Genomic DNA, 22,784 nt, shown 5'->3' on the forward strand with positions numbered 1-22,784 from the left:
TTACCACAGTAATCACAATCTCACTTCCTAGGGAAAAATCTCCTGAAAAACATTAATTACAACTTTGAAATTGCCGTGATGAAATGGTGTGGGACAACCTTTATGCAAATGGGCCTAGAACTCTTTGGAGCTGACAATCACAAGAGGCCATTAAGAGAATGATATTTAGGGGGTGGAAGTGAAGTCCAGTTAGTGTGGGGATTTAGGTATGGGTAGGAACAGTCTCAAAGAGGAGTTGTTCTGAGACTCAAAATATAGTACAGTCTAAAAAGATAAAAGGACTGGGTTATTAGAACAATCTGTAATAAATTCTGGGTTGTGAAGTACAGTTCTGGGAAGGAACTGGGTTCAAAGGTGAAAAGCCTTATATATTGTGTGTAAAGTAACTAAGTGCTGTGAAAAGTTCAAATCAACTTAGTAACCAAGCAAGATTTCAGCTCTACTAATCTGTAGTGAAACAAACCAGATAACATCTGTTAAATACATATTCTTCTTGTTTTGTTTTAAAGTACATCTGAGTGATTTCTGTAACAAACCCTCCTAATGTCTGCAAAGTCATGTTATCAGGGTAAAGAAACTAGCAGAATTACAGAGCCTTCGTTGTATAACCAGTGGCAGCAGAAATAAAAGTACACTTGAACAAGCCAAATTAACATCTAAAAGGTGCAACAAACAAAACAAAACAAAATCCTAACAAACTTAAACACCCCCCAGTCTCAGCCCCAACACCATAACTGCCAAGCCTGCATTGACATCCATTCATTGCTACTAATGATTTTTTTTAAAAAAAAAACACAATCCATTTTTCAAAATGAAAAAAAATTCCATGTAAAAATAACGTATGGAATAATTTTCTGTTTTGGAAAATGTTCCACAGAAAAAGTTCAACCCCACATGTCTGCTTGAAAGGTATACTGCTATGCATGTTCTTGGGAAACAAAGTTACTTTTGTAAGTTTCACCTTAGAACATAAGAACAGTCCTGCTGGATCAGGCACAAGGCCCATCTAGTCCAGCATCCTGTTTCACTAAGTGGCCCACCAGATGCCTCTGGGGAGCCCACAGGCAAGAGCTGAGGACATGCTCTCTCTCCTGCTGTGGCTTCCCTGCAACTGGTATTGAGAGGCATCATGCCTCTGAGGCTGGAGACTGCCCACAGCTACCACACTAGTAGCCATTGATAGACCTGTCCTCCACGAATCTGTCTAAGCCACTTTTAAAGCCATCCAAGCTAGTGGTCATTACCACATCCCATGGCAAAGAATTCCATAGATTGTGTGCTGTGTGAAAAAGTACTACTTCTTGTCGGTCCTAACTTTTCCGACCTTCAGTTTCATGGGCTGACCTTTAGTCCGAGTGTTGTGAGAGAGGGAGAAAAAGTTCTTTCTGTCCACCCTCTCCACTCCATGCGTTATTTTATACACCTTGATCATGTCTCCCCTTAGTCGTTTCTTTTCCAAGGTAAAGAGCCCCATATGCTGTAGCCTGGCCTCATAAGGAATCTGCTCCAGGCCCATGGTCATCTTGGTTGCCCTCTTCTGCACCTTTTCCAGTTCTATAATATCCTCACCTTTGCTCACTGGATGAACCTGTCTTCATCCAGTTGCCAGCTTTTTTAAAATAAAAAACTTGGCAAGCCTTAATCAGAAAGTCTTATGCTCAGTTCTGTATATTGACAAAGATGGTGCCTGATCATTTACACATAGGGGCTATTCTCACAATCAGCAAAAATTGGTCGAGGAGAGCCTAGCCCAATTTTGGCCAATCGTGTAAACCACCAGGCTCACAGGCGAGCCCAGTGGGTTACAAGCGGCTAGCCTGCTTTTTTAGCCTTCCCCTTAGTCCAGGTTTACGGAGCAAGTGCTCCACAAACTCGGGCTTTCCAATTGTGAGTAGCCGTGGCGCGGCTCCACGCCGTGGCTACTCATGAGGAGACCCCAGGAGGAGATGAGAAAAGCTACCTCCCGACTCCGGAGGTCTCCCCAGTATGCCCTGCACACTCACACATGGCATACTGGAAATTCCAGGGGCCACACGGCCCCCCGAGCTCCCCAGGCCCCGCTGGCTCTGTCACGGAGCCAGCAATCATGTGGGCAGCCGATCCAGCCTCCCAGAGCTCCCTCCCTGCTCGTGTGTGGGGAGAGCGGGCTTGGCCCACTCTCCCCGCTCACCCTGCTAAACTGGGTCTCACTGATCGTGAGACCCGGCTCACTGTCTATCAGAAAAGAAATGAAAGGCCAGAGAGTAAGTCATCATAGTAAACTATTCATATTGTACAGAAACATGTGACTCAACCTCCATTTTTAACATGCATGATTTTGCTTAGGTAAAAAATAGGTCAGTAGGGGTAGATCATTTCTAGTTGGGTTTGCTCCCCACCCTTCCCAAGTTTCCAAGAGGAGACTACTTTCTTTCAGCTGTTATTCAAATTATCCAAAGCGCCTTTTCTGCAGTGGCACCCAGACTATTATGATTGATGGAGGGCAAGAGATCTGCTAAGCTGCATCATCATCTGCCTTTCACAGCTAAGGGTCAAACAACCTGTTACTCTGGAACTCCATTAATGGAACTCACAAACCTATTTTTCCCTTGTAAAAGCAGCTGTTCAGGAGCAAGCTGAATTGCAGCCACAGCACAGGGGTGTGTGTGTGTGTCCCAACCCTTTGTCCCAAAGCCACAGCCTATTTTAATCAGGGCGTCCTCCAGCTGCTTTTCAAGCAAAGAACTAGTGGGAGTTCCAGTCACAGAGCTCAAATGTGACATATGTAGGTTGGTTTTAAGATTTACCTTTTCCATTGAGCATGTTGCTCTGGAGTAGATTATGATTTGCTTGATCCTCCTGATCTGGCACTGCTTTTAAAATATTTTTATGTACTGCTCCTTTATCTGGCCATCTGTTTTACAGATGCTGGCCCATATTCTCTGCAGCCTTACGAGGGCAGAGGAAGAGAGAAGCTGGTAGGCCAGCAGCACAGCATGTGGGGAGGGGGATCAGGAAGCAATTTTATCTTCCTTCCCCTCCCTGCAAAAGCCTTGTTTGCTGTCAGGAATATATCCCCGAGAGCTGCACAGCCCTCAGGGACATATTCCTGGGCAGCTGTTTTGTGGGAAGCAAAGATTGCTCCCCCACCTCCCACTGCACTGCAAGGCAAGCCGGCAGTGCAGCTACTGTCCACGCTCCCCGTGAGGACGGAGCTCTTACCCTGCCCTCATAAGGCTGCGGAAAATGTGGACTGTTTTCATTTGTTTTACCCAACTTGTAAGCTGCTTTGAATACTGTAGACAGAAACATGGGATAAAAGTTACTTGCAATAAATAGATTTCTCTTCCAAGAATTCCTGATCCTTTCTACTCTTTAAAAAAACAAAAGAACAACAACAACAATAACAGGAAAGGTTGGTTGACAGTGTAGTAGACTTGCGCTCTTAAAATGAAATACATTAGTCTTTAAAAGGTGCTATATAACAAGCTTTTTTCTTCTTTAACACCCACCCACAGACTAACATGCCTCTGAATCAACATTTGTGCTATTCCGAGAGGATGCAAAATTACTTTTTTGATCTCCAACTGTGATGATTTTGTGATACCTATGATCAATCTTGTGAAAGCAATCATTAACATGAAGTCTGCCATAGGTGGGTATCCTTCAAAAGCCACTTCTGACTTGTTTCTCTCAGAAATCTTCTAAGCACTGGATTCAAAAGACAGAACATAAAAAAGTCCTGTTGGATTGGGCCCAATGCCTACCTAATCCAGCATCCTGTATCACACAGTGGCCCGCCAGATGCCGCTGAGAAGCCCACAGGCAAGAGGTGAGGGCATGCCCTCTCTCTTCCTGCGACTCCCCTGCAACTGTTATTTAGAAGCAATTTTGCTCCTGAGGCTGGAGGTGGCCTGTAGCCATCACTGAGATGGAACAAGTGGATATAATGAAGCTAAATTACATGAACATTCAAACAGACATGTACATTTTATTGTCTTATTTTCTCAGCTCTGCTCAAAAACTACCACCCCACCTCCCCTGCCGCCCCGGCCACCACTCCAATGAGACAAATTGCATTTAATTTGATGACAGAAAAACTGAGGCACAAAAGGAGGGCTGCACAGTAACTTTTTAAAAAAAATTTAGCAGTCCTGAATGTCAGTTGCTCAGCTAGCTCATCCTGCTTCTGTTTCATTACACAGTATTGTTAGCACAGCTGGACAACCTTCCTTTGCTAAGGAGGGAGAGCACTTGTTAATGGCCCAGGAGGATGGTCGCTTGAGGTTTCCTAATTGTCAGGACAAGGTCTCTTGATGCAGAGATATCTCTGGAAAGTTTGAAATGGGAAAATGATTAGAGCTTGGAGAAGAGGGTTGTCTAAGCTAAGTGGGGGGAGCAGATTCAGAGAGAGAGCGAGAGAGAGCGAGAGCGAGCCTTTATTCTGGTCTTGAACCAGAATAAAGAAAAAAACATTGGTCTTGCCACACAAGGTTCTTTTTCACAGTCGAGAAGCTGATCTGCCAATAGAATGGGTTGTGTACTGAGCATGATTCGAGGACAGAACCCAAAGTTGAACTGAAGGCATGGCTAACTTCCTGCCTGGAAGGTGCCAAACCCCAGTTCTGGGACTGCTGCGCTCATGACAAAGGACAAAGAAGGAAATAGACACTGAATAAAAGAGAAAAAAACCATAGAAAGGCAGAAAAGTCAGGAATGTAGAGAGACAAAGCTACAATCCCGGGAAGTTGCCCCCCCCCCACCGAAAGGGGAGCCCTCCTGTGGACCCACGGAAGCCGATAGCCAAATAACTGCACAGACGAAACAGAACCAAATGCAGCCTAAGGTAGGCTGGATGAGCTCCTTGATCGTGAAAAAGAACCTTTCACGGTAAGACCAACATTTCTTTTCGCACAACCTGAGGAGCTCATCCTCCAATAGAATGGGGCATACCCAAGCTGACTACAGGAGGGAAGGATGCAGATTAGACTACTTGTTAAAGTACTGTCCACCTGAGAGTGACCTGAGCAGCATGAAAGGAAGAAATGCTTAATGAAAGGTGTAACAGAAGACCATGTAGCCACCCTGCAGATCTCCATGAGAGGAGCATTAGCCAAGAAGGCTGCCAAAGTTGCAGCACTGCGGGTGGAATGTGTGGTGATGCCTCTAGGTACTAGAAGGTTGAGAGTCTCATAAGCCAAGGATATGCAGGATTTGATCCAGCTGGAAAAGGTGTTCTTAGAGACCTTGGCTGCTAGGGAATGTTAATGTTAATAAAAGGACACAAAGAGAGTCCAAACGGCGGATCGCCTTGGTCCTCTGAATGTAGATGCGGAGAGCCCGTCTGACATCAAAGGTGTGCCACACCTGTTCCTTGGGGTGAACCAGTGAAGGGCAGAAGGACAGGAGCACTACATCCTGAGAGCGGTGGAATGTAGAGTTGACCTTGGGCAAAAACATTGGGTCAGGTTTCAGGATCAAGGCACCCTCCTGGATTATCCAAAGCTCTTTATGGAGCTATAGGGCCCCAAGCTCGGAGACTCTCCGAGCCAAGGTTATGGCCACTAGGAAGAGTACCTTTAATGGCAGAAGCTTGAGTGGCATGTCTGTGAGTGGCTTGAATGGGCCCATTCAGCACCTTGTTTAGGTTCTATTAAGGGAATAGGTTTGCTTGGATTTAATTGTGCCTTAATTAAGGAGGCACACTGCCTTATGAACTCCTCCAGCCATGCAGAAATATCCAGAGGAAAGGGATCCTTGAATGGCAAGGGGTCCTTATTGACGTCTGCCTCCACTGATAACCTTGGACCCGCCGGCTGTGCAGGTGGGTCTTCCAGGTCCGGAGCGGGCAGCAGCAGGCGCATCACTGGAGGGTGCTCTGGCAGCAGCGACTGCTCTGGGAGAACTGGCGCATGTGAAGATGGGCTTGGAGGGAGGCACCTCCGGATGAGTGGGGAGCTTGTTGTCAGCAGGAGGCTGCAGAGGCAGCTTGGCTGGCCCTGATGGAAGGGGCAGCATTGGAGGCTCTGGAGCTTTGAGCCCTTCTATTGGGCACGTTGGAGGCAATTTCAAAGCTCCAGAACCGAGTGGCTGAGTGGCAGTTTGTAGCCGGCACACGGTGTGGAAGATGCTCCTTGCAAACCACTTGCAACAAGACCCATTCGCTCAGTTGAACAGGCTTGGCTGGAGCTGAGCATTTGCGAGTTGTCCTGCCTGCCTGCTTAGCCTCCTCCAAATGCCTGGTTTTCTTCTTAGCTTTTTTGGTGAGCCTTCCTAGAGGCCTCCACAACATTGCTGTGGGCAACCGGGGGATTATGCACGCCGCGCTCCCGGCAAGGCGAGGTAGAGCGGGGTCATTTCCTTTCAGGGCTAGAGTCATTCTTCCGAGGCTTCCCTCTGGCCTCGGAGCGTGGCCCCTCCAATAATGAGCCCTCTAATGGGGCTCCAGCATGAAAATACTGCATTGCCAGCAGCAATGGAGAACAAAAGAAGAAAAAACACCAATGGGACCGAATTTAAAGTAAAAAATTAAGTCTGAGTATTTTTGAAACAAATTTTTTCAACTTCCTCCCCCCCACCCCGGCACAATGTTGAGAGTAGGAGGAAGAAAAGAAGAAAGGAATCAAAAGCTAGCCACAAAAAGGTAGAGAAAAGCGAAGGATTTGTGGAGATCCTTTGCAACCCTGTGTATAGGAGCAAGACAGGACTGGAACTGGGATTTGGCACCTTCCAGGCAGGAAGCAAGCCACGCTTTCAGTTCAACTTTGGGTCCCGTCTTTAAAGCATGCTCAGTACACAACCCACTCTATTGGAGGATGAGCTCCTTGGGCTGTGGAAAAACATAACATAGCAGTACAGTCAATCAAGAGCCACCTAATGGCACAGCGGGAAAATGACTTGACTAGCAAGCCAGAGGTTGCCGGTTTGAATCCCCACTGGTATGTTTCCCAGACTATGGGGAACACCCATATCGGGCAGCAGTGATATAGGAAGATGCTGAAAGGAGCATCATACTGCGCAGGAGATGGCAATGGTAAACCCTTTCCTGCATTCTACCAATGGTTGAACTGGTCACCAGGAGTCGACACTGACTCAATGGCACAACTTTAGCTTTACAGTCAATCATAATGAGAGGCATGGAAGTAGCAGCAGTTTGAAGTTTCGGACATAGACTAAAAGCAGAGAGAAAGCTGAAGGCTGAAAGCAACTGGAGGAGTGCCACTGCCTCTTCTAGAGCAGAGGGTTTCCAACGTTTTGGTTCCCAGCTGTTCTTGGATTACAACTCTCATCATCCCCAGCGATGCTACTGTGGCCCAATGCTCTCTTCTCCAACATAAACCAAATCTGAACAATACTACCTCTGGAATTTCCTACCACTTGGGGAAGCTGCTTCTGTGTGTTTTTATCCATGTATCGTTTTCTGTGTTTGTATATTATATATTTTAAATCAGATTTGTTTTTATATTTTTAGCTAAATACTTTTAACTGTCGTTTTTATTATGTGTGTTTTAACTTTTGTAAACCACCTTGAGATTGTTTTTAATGAAAGGCGGTATATAAATTTAACAATAAACAAACAAACAAATTAAATAAGTGGGAAGAGTGTGCCATATATTTTTCCTATGTTTGCCATTCCCAACTGTCAACATATCTGAATGGATTGCCCGTCTTCATCTTGCAGCAACATATGATGGTAGGGGCCATTCTGATCACTTGCTGACCAGAGCTGTGATGAATGAAAGAAACTCAGCTGCACAGATGTCTTTGGTGGCTGTGAGTTCAAGGTCACCGGCGACCCCCACTCCCCCCCAGGGAACAAGAAAAGGAAACCTTAGCCAGTTGCACTGACTCAGCACCACAGACAAATCAATAACTCGCACTAGCCTGAGGAAGGCACATCAATAAATACTTCAATGCTGAGCATAACACGAACAGCAGGTCATGACATGTGGCAACTGGGGGGTGGGGGAGCATGGAAGGCAGTGGCCTCCAGCAAATTCTGTTTTCATTTGCTACAGAAGGAACAGCAAGAAAAAACAGGCTTCATCTCAACTGCACTCTTACCCTTCTAGATATCAGATGAGAGAAGAGGAAAGCAAGTGTGTAATAATCTTGGTTTATTGATACAGGTATTATTTTCTGATATTATCCCGTTATTTAAAAAAAATAACAGGAAAATGTGTTGCTTACAAAAGAGGAATCAATGAGGTTTGCATCCAAAGGCTACACATCAACTGGTATTTATTGAAATGTCTGTATCCCACCTGCTCACCTCCTTTAAAAACAGACTTCAAGGCAGCTCATAATAAAAGTTAAAGCCAATCTAATAACAGGGTCAGCCACACAAAGCAGCCATCAGGAAAAACAAAGATCCTCCAACAAGTAAATTTCCATCTAAAAAGCATAATCGTTACCTGCTCCAGAAAGCAGGGAGAGACACACAATCAATCAGGTTTTCCAAGGCAGAAAGCTCCATAACCTGGGAGCCACCACTCAGAAGCCTCCGTCTCTCACCAACACTTGCCACACCTCATTGTGGGAGGGACACAGAGCAGAATCTAGGGGATGGGGGCAGAGCTCAGTGGCAGAGCATCTGCCTTGCATGCAAAGCTCCCAGGCTGAATCCCCAGGTAGGGCTTGGAAGGACTCCTGCCTGAATCCTTGGAGAGCTACTTCCAGTCAGCACAGACAATACTGAGCTAGCTGTACCATTTTTGGTCCCCTCCTATCTAGTCCTTTATCACCTACCTTTAGCTTTAAAAAATTACTAACTCCTACATTATTTAGCAATCTCCAGCAACGATTTCCATTTTACAGCCTTTTCTAATTCTGTGCTCTCCCTTGTATTTTAGTCATTTTTATTTATTTATTTATTTATTTATTTATTTATTGTTAAATTTATATACCAACTTTCATTAAAAACACACCCAAGGTGGTTTACAAAAGTTAAAAAGCATACAATAAAAATGAACAATTTAAAATATGAAGCTAAAAATATGAAACAAGTCTGATTTAAAATATATAAAATACAAACATAAAAACATTTGATATATTTATATGCTGCCTTACGATTACACAAATCAAGGCAGCCGACAACAAAACCAATTAAAACAGCCAGCGTGTAGCAATTCATAAAGAAATGCGCATATGGAATTACGGCTGAGATTAGAGCAGTAAGTCCTCCCATGAAGAAGCAGCACAAGTACTGCAGGACAAGGACGTGCACATGCGTTTTAGACACTGAACTGTACAATATGCAAGTCCCCCAGAGTTCCTGGAAGATAGCTGAATTGACAATGGTGCAACAAATTAGGTTAGGTAACCCAGTGCTCAGCATAACTAAAGTGTACCGGTGGGTTCTGGCACCCACATAAAAAGGTGACTTGCGCCCATTACAAAAAACATACAAGTCACAGATTTCTCTTTTCAGATTCATAGAAAGGAAAGGGCTTAGAGGCAAGCATGCATTCCGAAGGAAACAAATGCACGTGTTCTTCATTACTGACACAATAGGCCTATATATAGTTGACTGTTGGAACCAGAGCACACAAAATGTCTTGAAAGAAGTGACCCCCAACCTCTTCGTGTTAGTAAAAAAGGATCCAAACTGGTGGGTCAGGCTTGAGCTGCTTCCTCTCAGTTTTATTTGAGACTACTTATTCTTCCAATGTCTCATTCTTCTTGGTAACCGTTTGCTTTGCGCTGTGCAACAGACTTCTGAATAACACAATACAGAAGAAGAAAAAACAATGATACTTCCACGTGAAGTCTCTCTACAGAAAAATGTCTAAGCCAGTACTAGCAGGGGCGGAGCTACTATTAGGAACATAGGAAGTTGCCATATACTGAGTCAGACCATAGGTCCATCTAGCTCGGTATTGTCTTCACAGATTGGCAGTGGCTTCTCCAAGGTTGCAGGCAGAAATATCTCTCAGCCCTATCTTGGAGAAGCCAGGGAGGGAACTTGAAACCTAGATGCTCTTCCCAGAGCAGCCCCATCCCCTAAGGGGAATCTCTTACAGTGCTCACACAGCAAGTCTCCCATTCATATGCAACCAGGGTGGATCCTGCTTAGCTAAGGGGACAAGTCATGCTTGCTACCACAAGACCAGCTCTCCTCTCCTATTGAATGATCAGGTTCAAAGAACACGAGCCGCCAATGGGAAGGTCCGCATGAGACACCCCATGAGCGTGACGTCACATACACGTGGCCTGATCTACGGAGGGCCCGCCCCAGCCCTCCCAAATGCATTCCCTGCCAGCGTTTGCTGGCTGAATGCATTTATTTCGCTTTCTCTCCCTTGCTGGAGGAAGAGGAAGCAAAATAAATGCTGCCAGCCAGCAAATGCTGGCTGGAAATAAGCTCTGGAGAGCTCGCTTATGCTCTGCAGAGCCCAGGCACACCCACGTGCATGCGATGTCATGTGCGCGGGACATCACTGGTGGAGCGGGACACGGGCTGCCGTTAGGCTAGTTCCGCCAGTGAGTACTAGCCAACTTTTCTGGTATTACTTTCAGTCATCTGAAGGCCTCTTACTTCCTCCACTGGCTCTTCTGTACTGCTTCCCAGAACATCTGCATACTGCCTCATTTTTTACCTTCTTCAAACTCACTTTTTCTGTTAAGACATCTATCTGCCTCCAACTGAGTCAGGCCGCTGGTCCGTCTAGCTTAGTGTGGACTGCACTGACTGGCAGCGGATCTCCAAAGTTTAGGCAGTGGTTCCCCACTCCCAGTCCTACCTGGAGATGCCAAGAATTGAACTTGGGACTTTCTGCTTGCAAAGCAGGTGCTCGGTCAACGAACTATGGCCACATTCCCACAACTGCTTTCCTGGCCCGGGAGGTTAGCCAGGATTGGTGGGTGCACCCAGCACCCAATCAGTTTTGCTGCCGGGTTTCTGTGGCGCAGCCCCCACACAATCTCAGCTACCAGCTCCGGGTTCTCATGATCATCGGATCCTGGTCAGGATGTCCAGGGGAGGGTGGGGAGGCTGACTAACCTCGATCTGATTCCAGATTAAATATCCTGGTTAACTCAGAGGAATTTAGCTGGGATTGCCACCACATGTGGGTTCACACGATCACCCCAGTATCAGTCAACCCCATTCAACCCGGAATAACATGGTTGCAGGTACACAGGGATAATGAAGCAAGCGGTGGGGGGGGGGAGGCAAGCAGCCCTGTGCTGAGGGGCCCAGGGTGGCCACCACGGCTCCTCACCACCCCACTCCATTGCCACTGTGTTTCTCCCTCACACCGCTGCCTTTGCTCACTTCTGCTGCGTTCCACACTGTGCTCCCCCCCTACCCCACCATGGTGGAAGCTGGTTGTGCTGGCCATGCTCCTCTCCCCCTGTGCCTTCCTGGACAGCTGGGAAGGAATATGCAGGAGCCCGCTCTCACTCTCTCCAGCACCTGAAGCTGGCACTTGCTTCACGCCAGCTCATCCTCAGAGAAGAGGGATGCATCCACTGAAGCAAAGTAAGCACTCCATGGGCTGGAGAGGGCTTGGGGGTGGCCACACGCTCCTTCCCAACTTGCCAGGAAGATGTGGGAGTACGCCCAGCCTCCATGATGAGGGGGGAAGTGTGGCCAGGAAGGGAGGAATGGGGTGGTTGGAGCCAAGGGAACGGCGTGGGGGGGGGGCGTAGTGGCTGCAGCGTGTGGGTGGGGGGAGAAACATGGCCACAGCCTGTCCAGTTTGCTACACCCCTGCATGGTTATGAGAACCTGGCCCAAGTTCAGTTTCCCAATTGCATGTACAGGCAAACGTGCATCTTCGTCAATCCATTTCCCGATTATTTCCCACTTTCCTGCATCAATTTACCCAAAGCAGCTTACAAATAAACCCATCAATCAATGCAGTAAAACGGCCATTAAAAATACATAAAGAGCAGACACCGTAATAAGCAGCAGCAACACAATAAAGTCAGATGATCAGATAAAACCAACTCAAAGCAACAGACCTTGAAGCATGAAAAACTTGCCGAAATAAAAACATTTTCAGAGGAAAGAGACTGGGGGCACAGCTGCTCGGCAGGAACTGCCCTATGGGGCCCTTAGATGAATGTGGGCATTGGGTTGATGCCCCAGTCTGCTCCCATTCTATGGATGTCTCTGTGTCCATTACCCTGAGCTCCTTGGAAGAAGGGCAGGATATAAAGCAATGGAATAAGATAAAGTGAAAATATCTCCCTCGCTGGATGAGACCAAATGTCCATATCCTCCCGTGTCCTGTTTCCAGCAATGGGGAGCTAAATACTTCCGGGCATTCTCAAGCAGGCCATTTGTCAGTGGAGAATGGATGCATGGAGGTTTGGGAAGGGACTAGATTTAAGCTAAAAGGCACCAGTGTTATTCTGGCACAGAAATAAATACAATAAATAAAATAAATAAATTTGGAGTCTTCTGAAAAATGGCAGGCGAAAACACATTTGTGGAACATTTTATATCTTAGCTCCTCCGCCCCCTGCCCCCATTTAGGGGAATGGACTTGATGTTTTGAAAGTTGTTCTTCCAGCCCAGCAGCCAAATGATTGCACCCAAATGAACCTCCTGTAATAGTGCACTAATTAAATGAAAATGGGCAGTTGCAGTTTGAACAAGAGGGAGTTTTGTTGGTGTTTATTGCTCTTATACAGAAGCTAAGTACAGCTGCTGAGCTCATTTGCATCCTTATTAAGAACATAAGAATAGCCCTGCTGGATCAGCCTCAAGGCCCATCTAGTCGAGCATCCTGTTTCACATAGTGGCCCACCAGATGCCACTTGAAGCCTACAGACAGGAGTTGAGGGCATGCCCTCCCTCCTGCTGTTACTCTCCTGCAACTGGTACTCAGAGGCATCCTGCCTTTGAGGCTGGAGGTGGCCTATAGGCCTCAGACAAGTAGCCATTGATAGATGTCCTCTCCTCCATGAAATTATCCAAACCCCTCTTAAAGCCATCCAGGTTGTTGGCCATCACCACATCTTGTGGCAGAGAATTCCACAGGTTGATTATGTGTTGTGTAAAAAAGTACCTCTGTTTCTTGGTCCTAAATTTCCTAGCAATCAATTTCATGGGATGACCCCTGGTTCTAGTGTTATGTGACAGGGCGAAGAATTTCTCTCTATCCACTTTCTCCACACCATGCATGATTTTATAGACCTCTATCCTGTCTCCCTGCAGTCATCTTTTTTCTAAACTAAATAGCCCCAGATGTTGTAGCCTTGCCTCATAAGAAAGGTGCTCTAGGCCCCTGATCATCTTGATTGCCCTCTTCTGCATTTTGCACCCCTGCACCATCTTTTCTCAGGTCTCACGGAATTGTCAATCTGTGCATGGGAAACTGTTTTTATGCACAGCTTAATGCTTGCTGGATCTGTGCCATGATCTCTTACCTTGAATGGCCACTTAGAACACATTATGGCAATCACTCGTATTTAAAAGCACTCCCTTTGGGTCTGCTTGAAAAAGTTTTTTCACTTTAGAATCAAGTTCAGTTTAAAGCTTTCCAGTGGCCTCTGTCTTTTCGCAAGCAAGGCTGGGCATCTTCTAGGATGGCACACACATGGAATTTCTTATAGAATTTTATATGCGACAGAATCTGACAACTGGCATGCAATACTGAGAAGCAAATATTTCATTTTTTAAAAAAACAGTACTTAAGCTTCATGGCTCTGAAGACATGTCTAGAAATGTGCAGATATAGTGTACACCAGTGTTTCTCAAACTTTTTGGAGTCAAGGACCGCTAAATTCTTCGTGCAGAGTTTCAAGGACCGCTACATTCTTCATGCGCCGTTTCCCAGACCAGCAGTTAGTAAAGGGGTTTCAAGTCTGTCTGTCTGTCTGTCTATCTATCGATCGATCGATCGATCGATCTATCGATCTATCAGACTTCTCTACTGCCCAAAACTTGCATCTCTGGGCAGTTTAGAATGAAAATAATATAAGCATTAAAATAATTAAATTTGGAATCTTTTGCAAACATGGAATATTAGGGGTTCTTAACCTTGGGTCCCTCAGTTAAACTCCCATAACCCCCAACAACAATGGCATTTGGCCATTATGGCTGGAGATTATGGGAGTAGAAGTCCACCAACATCTGGGTACCCAAGGTTGAGAACCCCTGAATCTAAAAGCCTGGGTGAACAAATTTGTCTCCAGTATGTCTTCAGTATGTGCAGGGTGGGGGTGGAGGTGCTTGTGATTACTCAATGGAGAGGGGATGTTGGGCCATTAGAAAAATCCAAAAGCTACATGGGGCCAATGAAAACAACATACAAGCAAGCCCCACTGATGCAAGAGAGAAACAGCGTTCCCTCTCAAGGCGCCTCGACCACAACAGGCAGCTGGGTTTCAATCAACCAACCTTTGGCTGCAAACAATGAGCATGCAAGAACCAGCAGCCCTTCAAGTGGCGCCCACTGCCATACTTTTTCCTCCATGCCCCCGCACTGCATACAGTTTGAAGCTGTAAAGATAGGGAATAAGATAGCTGTAGGAAGATCTCAGCAGCACGTGGAGGCAAGGCACAAGAAGGGGCCCATGTCTCCGTGATACTCTTCCTCTTCCGTACCATGTGCAAAATTGAGGAAGTGAGTGCCTTGATTTCAGTTTGGGGGGGTGGAGTTGACTCCCAGTCAGGGACCGGCACTCAACCCTTCGGGGACCGGCAGCGGTCCAGGGACCAGTGGTTGAGAAACACTGGTGTACACTATAAGCTCCAAAGAGTAGAATTTCTGTGTTCTGAACAGACATTTTGATTAGCACAGGGGATGTGGCTCAGAGATGCTTTCCATGCAGAAGGTCCCAGGTTCAATCTCTGGAAGCCCGAGCTGGGAGAGTTCTTTCAACTTAGGTTCTTTAAAAGGCAGACAAACAACACTTGGCATTTGGTTTTGTTCAGAACACTAAATGACATTTGTGTATTTCAGCTCTCTTTTTAGCCATAATTGCCGCATAATTACAGCCATCTTCGGCTGTCGTTTACAGTAACAGCAGGGCATACATCTGTAAACTAACGAATACATTAAACATTATAATTTCTCTTGGCATAATCAGCCATCTTCACAGGTCGTGCATTTCCTGCACTTTCTCTTGGCCCATTTAAGGGAAGACATATCGTAGACTCTCCAACTCTCAGCACTGGATTGAGACAACAAATTAGCACGTAATACTGAAGCAGGACAGGCTTCAAAATCACGAAGCTGAATCTACAGAGTGATGAATTTCCTATGAAATGCTCTCCTTTATTTTGGGGCTGGTAGTACAGGAGACTCTCAACCTAATGGAGCAGCGGGGAAATGACTTGACTAGCAAGCCAGAGGTTGCCAGTTCGAATCCCCGCTGGCACATTTCCCAGACTATGGGAAACACCTATATTGGGCAGCAGCGATATAGGAAGATGCTGAAAGGCATCATCTCATACTGCACGGGAGATGGCAATGGTAAACCCCTCCTGTATTCTACCAAAGACAACCACAAGGCTCTGTGATTGCCAAGAGTTGACACAGACTCAATGGCACACTTTACCTTTCATGCAGGAGAGCTGTTACCCTTCATCTCATAGGTCAGCACTGTATAATGAGAATACACAGCACTCGATAGCTCTGTGGCACTTTCTAGAAGTCTATTAGCAACCACATTTGCAGCCTACTTAAAGCTGCAGAAAGAGAAGAGAGCATGCGTTCATCGTAGTGCCAAGCCCACAACTCCCCGAGAAGCCTTTTCTCTACCATTAAGCAATTAAGATCTCAACCCCAGACCTACCCCTCACTCAGTGCACCAGGCAGAAAGACCAAGTGTGTAAGCTGCTGCATGATAAAGGGTGCCACTTGCCCTCCTGTCAGAGATTGGCACCACCTTCTCCCAGTGCCAAGAACCAGAAAAGTCTTGCTCAGCTCCGAATATTCCACTTCGATCGAGGGCTCCAGATGTGAGACTTCAGGAAAAACAACCCAGCAGGGCCTCAAAAGCATCACTCAAAGATATTTGGTCTCTCCCAGCAAAAAGTTTCTACCCAAGTCCCTTCACTGTGGGTAAATCCCCAACGGCAGGGGCCAGAGCAGAATGTCTGAATAGATTGATTACAATCTTGATTAAGGAAATCCTGATAGAAATCAACACAGAGGAAGGCCTGCCCTACCTAAATCAAAATCCTCTCCCTGCAAGCCTTTAAAAGCACCAAAAAACTGCTTGCAATTGCCACGTACCTGAGGACAACAGCCAGATGATTCCAAAATACAGACAGTAACGTTATTGGGAGGAATTGGGGTGGGTGGGAATTGCTTGAATGGCTCTCGGTAGGTCTCAGCAAAGTTCTCCGAATCGGCCTTCGAGGCTCAATTCTTGCTACGAAGCAGCAGCTGTGCCTTAAGGCCTCTGGAGACATAAGAGGGAAGATGCTGTCAGTATGTATATCTGAGGCCACTACAGTGTACACGCAGCTTATGATGCATGAAGAATTGGCATCCTTCCCTGCTCCTCACTTTTTTGGATGCTGGGAAGAACCCTGCATTGGCTGGCAGAGAAGAGTGGGATGGGTCTGCTGTCTGAAGAGGTCTTTGCCATCGCTAACCACAATGCGTAACCCTGCTTAGGGAAACAGACCCCAGAGCAAGAATGATCAGCATCCTCCATCATTTGAGCTGGGCTTTTGCAAACACCAGCAGCTGCCTACAAGCTATAACCTTGATATACCATACTCTGCTAGAGCACAGCTCCCAGCACTTTTCTTTTTTACGGCCAGAGCATATCTTTTGCATGTGCATACAGATACAACCACACATACACTGCTCCCTTCCTCCATCCCCCTGTCACTGCAGTAATTCATCAATTTCATCTGATTCAGCATTTACTGTTTTGTTATTCCTGAAGTGGAAAGGCTGTTGGCTACAGCTAGAGCCTAATGTGAAAGTGAAGGACAGAGGAGGGGCTGCTTATATGCTGCTGCCTGACCCTATATCACCTCTCCCCACCACCACTGCCCCTGACACCCCAGAGCGTCATATCCAGAAAACCTGGGAAAAGTTGTCCTGCTGTGCAGCATCCAGCTTATTTAGATTCTTGAAAGAAAAGGTCTTTAAAATGTTGTTATGAAACACACATCTTGCCCTTTGAATCCCACACTCGGTAGCTTACAGTACATTTCAAAAACAGAAAGACAAACAAATTTGAAACACAAAACACAACACAAGAGGCAAAATTACTAAAATATACACCCACAGTTAAAACATATTAAAAAGGACAGGCAAAAAAAATTATTTACAACCAGCTCAGGATCAAAAGCTTCTCTAGAGAGAGGAGGGTTTCCAGACTTCTCTCTTGAGCACAACCAACACTGCACTTTATACCGCTGGAGGAGCCTAAGGGAGAGATTCTCCTGGTTTCCAGTCTCGGTTTTTGTCACAACACACAGCTTATTACCTTAAAACTGAATTAAGGAGGAGCAGAGGAAATTGTGTGATGAATGTAATCAGCAGCCTATTACGGACTGCATGACATTTCCACTCCGACTCCCCCCTTCCTCAGAAGAACTGTTCACCCAATCGGGAGTCTGTTGTTATTTCATCTTGTTTCCTGGGAATAACCAGCTCTGTTTGAGCAAATAAGGATGTTTCAGCCTTTGTTGAATAACCCCGGCCATTCACAGGTCACTGCCTCTCTCTATGGAACTGTGAACCCCTCCCACCAGAGATAACAAGCTTGCCATTGCTCACATTATCGCATATGCCAGCATGAAAAGAGGGGAGATTCAAGAGCCTTTGATTTTAAAGCAACAAAATGCTTCAGCCTCTCTGATTTGGCCTTGCTGTCATCCTTAATAAGAAGCAACTGCTAGAAATACAGCTTTCCAAGTGCCAAATTAAAAAGGTCCAATTCACACTTTATGGTAGCAGGCATATTTGCGGCATTTCCACCAGTGTTTTTCTGTAGGGAAACACAGCAGTGTGAAGAGGAGATCCATCTGGGGGCCATGCCAATCACAGCTCCCCAACAGGATTCCCGAGCAGTTGGAAAGAAACATCTCCCCTTCACAGGAGCATCCCCAAGAAAGAGCACTAGTGCAAACATGTCTGCAATCATAAAGTGTGAACCAGCCCTCAAAAGAACGAACAGAATGTTCATCCAAAGACACAACTAATCAGAACAGAAAAGTATAGACTGTGAACACTTTGCTGCTTCCAGAGTAGGAGTGGCACAAGATGTTTATGTTTTCATTGAAACCAGGGGCATAGCTAGGGGAGAGGGGGCTGTGTTCATCCCTCTCTCTGGTGGCCCCCCAGAGTGAGGGAGATAATGAAGAAAATAGGGAGGGATGGAGCTGGAGGGCCCTCAGGAGCAAAACAAAACATTGTTTTGTTGGTGAAAGTGCAAACTTTTGAGTTCTACAGAGCTCTACCATTAGGCTGAACAGCTGGGTAATTAAGAAGAATATTGTTCTGGCAGATCCATCTCCTTTCTTTCTTGATCTGGTTTTCAAAACTTAGCAGTCCCTCTCTCCTCTAGTGCAGAAGTTCTCAAAGATGGGTCCCCAGATGGTGTTGAACAACTACTCCCATCATCCCCTGCCATAATGGGCCACTGTGACAGGAGATGATGGCAGCTGTGCAAATATGAATATCAATATACCACTTTTCAACAAAAGTCCCCAAAGTGGTTGACATAGCTCTAAAAAAACAGATAGATAGATAGGCTCAAAATCTTAAAAAGAAACATAAGATAGACACCAGCAACAGCCACTGGAGGCTGTTGCTAAAAAGTCATGTTTCTAAAAAAGAAACATGAGATACCTGCAACAGCCCTATCCATCCCATGGCCCAGCCCTGTAGTCCAGCTGCCCAACAATATATGGGGACCTGAGGTTGGGAACCCCTGCTCTAGTGAGTGTAAGCAGGAATAAGAAGCAGAAGCAGAAAATGTTACAGTGAGGCAACCAAGGGCATGGGGGAACGAGTGAGAGAAGGCACCAAAGCAGAAACAATCTTTTAAGTGCACTAGAAATGTGTAATTCTTGGTTTGACTCCTAGAATATAGCCCACAATATCCCCGAGGCAATCCCAAGCATTGTTTCAACATTTCTCTATGCCCAGGGTGAACTTGTGACATGGACCTACGTATAACATGCTCCCCCATCCCATGAAATGCATTAACCATTTTGAAAAAATAGGGACTGGTTAGTATCCTTTTGGTTCCCTTTGTTTACACTCCTCACATTTCTGGCTGCTGATTTGTATTAGCTAGATAGGGGAGTATAGCATGTAAATAAAGTGTGCCATCAAATAGATTTCGACTCCTTGCGCCCACAGAACCCTGTGGTTTTCTTTGGTAGAATACAGGAGGGGGTTACCATTGCCTCCTTCCACACAATATGAGATGATGCCTTTCAGGATCTTCCTATATCGCTGCTGCCCGATATAGTACCAGCGGGGATTCGAACCAGCAACCTTCTGCTTGTTAGTCAAGCATTTCCCCGCTGCGCCACTTAAGGTGACTGCTTCTGCTGTCCCTTTATAGCTTGTACATATATTAAATTATGCACAAGTGACAAAAGTCTTTTACATGTTAGATCCCTGGGAGCTAGTGGCAGTTCTTCTATGCACTCTAAAGACTGAAGGTCTAGCTTGTTAGGAATACACCCCACCAGGGGTGTAGCTACTATTGGGCATGGGGAGACATTTGTCTCCAGGCCCGCTGCCTCGAGGTCCCCCCCCAGGGCAAGTTACATTATCATCGTCCCGGTTCCCAAGCACCTGTGCTTCCTTCAGTCTTCCGGCTGGCGGTATTCCTTCGCTCTTTGTCTCTATCAAGTCCCCTCCCTCCTTTCCCCATCTCCCTTTTGCTCCTCCTTCCCAACCTGTTCAGCCTGCCTTCTCTTGCGTCGGTCAAGGTTCTCATTGGCTGGTGGGTGGACGCGTGAGCAAGCAAGAGAGATTGCTGTGCGTGAGGGACGCCCACGCCCCGTTTAGCGAGGCCGCTGTTCCTGGCTTCCCGCCTTGCTGCTGGTTTAAGCATCTGGCTGCTGCTTTGTTTGTAGGCAGGGAGGGCTGCTGCTGTGTTTTTGTGTGCTGAGGAGGAGGAGAGACATGGAGCCTGACTCCTCAGGAGAGCGCTGGCTCCAATGGGCTCCTTTCTCCTTTTTCTCAGGGCGTGGGAGAGTTGAGGGGGCTTGTGCTGCTGCCACAGCCGAAAGGGACACCAGGAACTGTGCTTTAACAAAAGCCTTACTGCATGCAAGAGAGCCTCCAGTTTATTTGCATTTTGTCCTAATAAGCAAGCGGATAATTTGTGGGGGTGGGGGCAGGAGGGGAGAGGCAACAACATGGTCTGTGTATGGCTGTTCTCGGCGTTTTTACAGAGGCGGCAGCGCGTGGACTTTTAAAAGTAATAGAGGACCTATTCTTTTGTCTCCTGACAGAACTTCCGGGTTATTTTTGACGCTATATTCCCCCGCCCCCCCAAGTTAGGTTGGTAAAAAGTAATAGCTTTTCATGCAAAACAGTTAGGAAAACCAGGATATTATAACTGTTACTGGGGCATTAGCAACTTCCTCTCTGCCCTCACCAAGGTAGAAGCGAAGACTTCATTACATTTCTAACTCAGGTCAATGGTTTAGTTGGCATTTATTGTATCTTCCCGTTCCCTTCTCTCTCACCTTAATGAGTTTGTATCTAGTTTCCAATAATATTTATAATGCTAAAAGGGACAGGCTTTATCTGAAATATTACAGAGGACTATGATGTTTCTTTTTTTGTGGGAATCTCTGCTTTCTATACATTTATGGAATACATATAGTGACTATAGAAATCATCCTTTTAAAGAATACTTCATTTACACAAAATGCCAATTCAGATCTAAGAGGGCTAACTACTTTCTCTTAATGTCATAAAGTGGGACTCTCTTCCTCACATATCAGTTCAGAAGTACTGATACAAAATATTTTTAACACCAGAACAGCATGTCTTTCTCTAGTAGTTTCTCTAGTTGGGCTGTGTGCAATGATTACTGTTCTTCATTGATACTGTTGTATTAGTTGGGCCTGCTGTTCTGTTGTTGTTTACACCTTGTAACTGTTGGGATATGTGCAATGATTAAAGTTCTTCATTGATTCTGTTGTATTAGTTGGTTCTGCTGTTATTTACACCTTGTAACTAGTTGGGATAGTTAGCAGAGACATCGGGCCAGGAGAAGGAGAGGAAAGCAATGGGGGGGGGGGCATTTTAAAATCTCATCTCTGGACCCCCTCCAACCTTGCTACACCTCTGCACACCACTAAATACAATGGGATTTACTTCCAAGTAAAGATGCACACAACCACAATGTTTCTCACCTATGTTCTTGTGCCTATAAAACCTATCAGCAGCACCAACTCCATCATCAATTATGATGGTGCTTGTCTCTCCCTCCTGCTGTCACATCTTGTTGGTTCTTTCCTGCCAGTGAATAGGAGCCAGCAAGAACCAAAGGACTCTGAAACTTGTAGTTCTTGAAAGAGCATGTCAAATAGGAAAGGATCCACAGGTCCGTTACTCTTAAAAGACAAATTCTCCAGCTCTCCTCTGTGTTAGAAGGCCTGAGCCAGTAGCAAACTCTTCAGCATGTTGCTCTTAGTGTCTGCTTCCATTTGGCTCCAGCAACCCTCACAATATTCTGATATCACATATAGATATAGAGAAGCAGGGTTGATAAAAATTGATGACACACAAAAGGTCAAGCCCGTGCCACCCACCCCACCTTTAAAAGTGTAAAGACAAAGAAGGGATTGCAATGAATGAATAGAGGATTTGGAGGGATGGAGTAGATCTGAGCAAAGAGGAGGAGTCTGGATATAAATACAAGGAATAGGAGAGGGGAATAGAAAGTGAAACCAAAGTGAACAGAACATATTCATGCAGTTCTGAGGAAACATTTTCCGGGTGTATCATCCACTGTAGAAGGGAAATACCTATTACTAGCTGATCCGGGGCAGAGCATCTGTGCCCCAAGTTTGCCGCCGCCGCTTGCCTGCCCGTCCCTACCCATCTTCCCTCCCTGCTCATATTCTCCTACCCCCACCCTCCCGCAGCCACCTTCTTCTTGTTGTTCCCCACCCGCCCCCATCTCCTTCTTTTGTGGCACTCAGCTGCCCCCGATTTCTGGCTGCCCGCTTGCCAGCCAGCTGCCAATCGTGGCCTCTCGCCACCGTTTTCTTTGGCCAGCCACCAGCACCGCCACCATATTCTTTCTCTGGCCCATCCCATGGCTATCCGGCAGCTCTCGAACTCTCGCAAGAGCTACCACGCATGGGATTAGCCATGGGTATGTCTTAGAGAATTATATATAAAGAAGATGTCAGCAGGCTGTAAAATGGACCCACTTTTGGAATATTTTAAAGAAGTTTTTGTAGCTGTGGGTAAGACAGGCATGCATGTGAAATGTAAACCGTACAACAAAGAAATGCAAGGCCTGATTGCCTGAATGAAGCAGCATTATGAGAAGGGTTTCCCTACCTTCTAAAAATGAAACCTACAAGTCTGAATATGTATTAAGGTTATATTAGGACAACAAGAAAGGAACACTGGTTCTTATAGTGAAGAGTCCCCCCACCCCCCGATCATAGTCTATCCTAAAGCGTGGGTTATATTTCAGGCATGCTCAGAGCAGACAGGAAGTAGTTTTTATTTTTGCTAGCTTCCGGCGCCAGAGGGTGCCACTTGCCAGTTCCTTGACATTAATTGTGAAGAGAGCATATTAGCAACGACAGGATTCTAGAGAGAGACATCAGCTGAGAAGCCTAGATTAGTAACACAACCAAGATATAAAATAGCTAGGAAAGAAAATAC

The 22,784-nt window shown here is 46.0% G+C and overlaps 1 protein-coding gene across 4 annotated transcripts in view; it reads right to left on the reverse strand.

Moving 5' to 3' along the window:
- TMEM63C (transmembrane protein 63C) overlaps positions 1–22,784 on the reverse strand; it is a 130,919-nt gene that overhangs the window by 67,961 nt on the left and 40,174 nt on the right. Inside the window, exons 1-2 of one of the 4 annotated variants that reach the window (XM_053283942.1) lie at positions 17,231–17,326; positions 16,176–16,344 (exon numbers count right to left, since the gene is read on the reverse strand). The exons of 1 other annotated variant lie outside the window; for it this stretch is intronic. The gene's annotated coding sequence lies outside the window, so the exon portion shown is untranslated. Of the gene's footprint in view, positions 1–9,557; positions 9,610–16,175; positions 16,345–17,230; positions 17,327–22,784 lie in introns of those variants that run through there. 2 more of the 4 variants (XM_053283941.1, XM_053283946.1) reach the window with 2 other exon arrangements.

The sequence above is a fragment of the Hemicordylus capensis genome, chromosome 1, assembly GCF_027244095.1.
Source record: "Hemicordylus capensis ecotype Gifberg chromosome 1, rHemCap1.1.pri, whole genome shotgun sequence".
NCBI lineage: Eukaryota > Metazoa > Chordata > Lepidosauria > Squamata > Cordylidae > Hemicordylus > Hemicordylus capensis.